Source organism: Choloepus didactylus, chromosome 21 (assembly GCF_015220235.1).
Source record: "Choloepus didactylus isolate mChoDid1 chromosome 21, mChoDid1.pri, whole genome shotgun sequence".
Lineage (NCBI taxonomy): Eukaryota > Metazoa > Chordata > Mammalia > Pilosa > Megalonychidae > Choloepus > Choloepus didactylus.
This window is the reverse complement of record NC_051327.1, coordinates 5,641,293-5,645,663: the sequence shown is the minus strand read 5'-3', so window position 1 is coordinate 5,645,663 and position 4,371 is coordinate 5,641,293. Positions and strand designations below refer to the sequence as shown.

Below are 4,371 nucleotides of genomic sequence, written 5' to 3'. Positions count from 1 at the left end.
TTCCACCTTTGAACCATTAGATCTTTTCTTGTCTGTCCTAACTATACAGGCATACTTCATTTTATTGTGCTTTGCTTTATTGTGCTTTGCAGATACTGTGTTTTTTACAAATTGAAGGTTTGTGGCAACCCTGTGTCAAGCAAGCCTGTCTTACCATTTTTCCAACAGCATGTGCTCACTTCATTTCTCTGTGAAACATTTTAATTAAGGTAAGTACATTGTTTTTTAGACATAATGCTATTGCACACTTAATTTTTAGGAAAACCATAAATGTATGTGACTTGCTTTGTTATGATATCCACTTTATTGTGGTGATCTGGAATTGAAACCACATTATCTCCGAGGTAGGCCTGTAATGGATTCAGAAAGAACTAGGAGAGGGCATAAAAGGCTTCACTGACCTGTGAATATAAAGATAGGGCAACTTAGATAAATGAGGACAGAGAAGGCCCAGAAGTTCTCAATAAAAACTCATTTACATACAAATATTAACTCACAGAACTCCATCACTAGTAGCTAGGGCAATGGTTACCACAAATAGAAAATGTTTTCTTAGCATTGCAGCATATTCCTTTTAGTTGATAGCATATAAAATATTTATATTACATATTAAAGTACTTGAGGTGATGTGGTCGATTGATTTTAAAAGCTCCCATCCTTTGCCTCTCTCTGTCTCACCACACATTCATTTTATGGAATGTGTCATTGCAGTCAGTCTGTTTCCCCACATCTGGAGTATCTGGAGTCTGGGCTTGCTATGTAACTTGTTTTAGCCTATGGAAAATGCTAGAAGTGGCCATGTGCATTTCTGAGACTAGGTCTCAAGGAGCTTTGTTTGCCTCTGCTCTCTCTTAGCACCCTGCCTCCAACATGAGAATTAGCCCAGGATAGCCTGCAGGGTGGTGAGTGATCGCAAGGAGAAGAGACAAATTATTCCAGCTGAGGCCATTCTACAGCAACCAGCCCTCAGCTAACTACCAGTTGACTGCCAATGAATGAGTGAGCCAAACCAAGATCAGCTGAGCACAATTGACCAATTGATGTGCAGACTTATGAGCTATATCATTGCATATTGCTTCAGCCCCTTAGTTTGGGGTGATTTGTTAGGAAGGACATTGTGGCAATAGCTAACTGTACAGGTGTCCATGACTGCTTAGAATTCCCATTTCAAAATGAGTTGCTATTTAATTATGAAACTGCAGATATCCTCCTATGGGGGAGGAGACATTTGCTGAACAACCATGAGATTTTGAAGTCTCAAAAGAAGCAACATAATGCACCCGTACACACAACACACACAAAGACTCTGCTTTACAGTGGCTATTTTTCTTCTTGCCCTCTGGGACTTGATCTCTTTCAGCATCACAGGGACACTTTTCACACAGTTTCTAGGAAACCTTCCTCTTATTCTTGAAATACCTTCTATAAAGGAATCATCAATTTTGTCTCCATACAACCAGTATTGTAAACCTCTTGTGGCTAAAATGAACTCCCTTTTCTGTAGCCTTATTTGAGGCTCTTCAATGCAGGAGCTTGTGAACAAGGTTTTGATTCCTTTATTCAAAGGACAGCAGGCACCACTGTATTCTTCTTTTACTTGATAGTGAAAACGCCTGACTCTCTTACGTGATTTTTGTTTCACCAGTTCTATTGTTAAACTGTACTGGTGGCAGACTTCACTTACTGTTCACTCCAATCCATCTCCTTCAGGGGCCCCTGGCATGTAAATACCTGTGTAAAATTCTTCCATCTACTTTCCATATCATAAGGAAAAACAAAGACTTCATTTAGTTGATAGTATTGAATTAGATCTTTAGCCTTCTCTTCAATCCATGATTCAATGGATGCTTTGTTTCTGGGAATTATTTTTATCTGGACGAAAAACAACATCCCAACAGCTATGGTTGTTCTTAGAGCTGATCCCAAGGCAAACAAAGTGGTAGCAAATGCAGATAATTCAAACAGAACAACCAGAAGAGGATCACCCTGGGCTGCACTCATGTCTGTCTGTACTGTGTTCCACTCAAAAGAAAGCTGATGGTAAAGCTGTGTGTACATAGTCATAACAAAAATGAAAGTAGTGTGAATACAGCCCAGGGCTACTAAAAGGAAAAACAGTGTGAATGAAACCTTTTTGGTAACCACAATAGTTGTTGATCGGAGGACAGTGACGGGCCGTCTTCATCACACACCTGTTCCACTTTCTGCAGTGATGCGAACATGGTGCCTTGTATGCTTGGCAAACTTTGCAATACTGGAGATACAGGCTATCCTGAGAATTTTCCAGTTTCTACCCCAGAGGGACAAAGCCAGAACCCACACATATGGCACTGAAATAATATAAAGAATCATGACCCTCCAGTTTATCAACATGATGAAATTCACGCTTCCTCCAGCTGATTGACAACAGAGAATCAATCTTGGCCATGGTAGAGCATATTGCTATAAGACCAAGGTCTATGAATGGACCCCAGTGATGCAATCTGTTCTGGTTTGCTAATGCTGCCTTAATGCAAAATGCCAGAAATGGATCGGCTTTCACAAAGAGGATTTATTTGGTTACAAAGTTACAGACTGAAAGCCATAAAGTGTCCAGGGTAAGGCATCAACAATAGAGTGCTTTCACTGAAGGATGGCCATCTCAATGCAAACAACCTACTCCAAAGGTTTAAGCTTTATCAACACTAATATGTCTGCCCCAACAAGATTGCATCAAAGAACACGGCTTTTTCTGGGGGACATAATATATACAAACCGGTACACAAACCTTTTAACACTTGGAGATTTTCAAACTTGAATACTGAGCAGAACGTACCCATTTTGGTGAGGAAGAATCCTTCCTATTTTTAAAGAACTATAGATTTCCTTTGCCTTTGCACATTTTCCATGTGCCACAAGTCCATGTATCTCCCTTCCCTGTCAGGCCTCTTAAATTGTGGGGTGTTAATGCAGACAATACCATTTTCATTGCGAAGCACTCAGAGCTCTGTATTTTAACCAGGAGATTCCAGTATCTTGGTTTGAAACCCAACCTCGTTCTGGTCCTTGGTGTCCATTCCTCAGCCATTGCATTCTGGGGCAGTCTAGGCTCAGCCGGAACAGATTTTTCTCCTCCTCAGATAACTCTGTCGTGGGTACCTGAGTTTAGGGCAAGCAGAAAGCAAACCCTGGTTGCTCGAGGCTGGGGAGAAGTGCCTCTAAATCCAGCTCATCCCTCCACCACCACCCTGCCAACTATTCTCCAGCTCAATTTTTTTTTTATTTTGTAATTGTGCACACGCAGAAAAGTTGGAAAAAATAGAATATTGAACACCCATAAACCCTTCACAAACATTAAATAGTTACCAACACTTTGTCATGTTGACCTCATTGTGTTTACCTTGCTATATGTTTTTGTTGTAGGGTCGTTTGAAAGTGAATTGTGGTTATTATGATATTTTACCCCTAAATATTTCAGCAAGCATCTGCTGAGAATCAGGACATATTCCTATGTAACCAAAATATCATTATCACTCCTAAGAAAATTAATAAATAATTCCATAGAATCACCTAATAATAGCTTTTATTTTTGAACCATGATCCGGAGTAATAATTGAAAAATGATTCTGTTCATTTTACTGATGAGGTAACTGAAGCTCAGAGAGAAGGAGTTCAACCAAATTAAATGCAGTGTCCAATTTCAGGCCTAAGGTCTTTAACTGAAGGCTTTGACTTCAGAACCTGTGTTCTTAACCTTTACTCTTCTCTGGATTTATTTCAGTATCATGCTTGGCTTCACATTTATCTGTCTGTCCAACCCAAACAGCAGCTTTGAGAGCATTGAATAGTTTTGCTGGTATTTGATAAGCTGCTAAAGGGTACTGTAACATACCTGCCTTGTAGTAAAGTCTAACATCTCGAAACAAAATGGCAGCTAATATGGGTTTTCCAATGATCATTGTTCCTACAATTTTTATAGAAATAAGTTTTAGCTAAAGACTCAAGTCATAAAGTTATATGGTTATATTAATTGAAGTCTTTAAGTCACAGAACAAATAATTAATAAGAAGGGGAAAGTCATAAGAAAAAAGGGAAATTTGTTTAGTTTACAAAGTCAGTAAGTTGATTCAAGTATAGAATTTAAATTCATAGCCCTTGCTTAGATTATCCAATATTCAATTTTAAAGAATTTGTTTTTGAAGGCCTTTATAAAAACTCTCTACTGTTACAATGCAGTGCCATCTGGGATTTAGCATTTATAAAATGTGCGGTTAGGAAATGCCAAAAGATTCCTCAAAGCAGATGGTACAATAACAGCTCTGTCTTTATTTTTCTGGCAGAAAAACCAGGCTTTGAATGGCTTGAAACTTATGTGAATAAATTAAGCCCAAT

The 4,371-nt window shown here is 38.8% G+C and overlaps 1 pseudogene; it reads right to left on the bottom strand.

Moving 5' to 3' along the window:
* Window positions 1-333: 333 nt before the first annotated feature.
* LOC119518052 lies at window positions 334-3,938 on the bottom strand (annotated as a pseudogene).
* Between the last annotated feature and the right edge of the window lie 433 nt (window positions 3,939-4,371).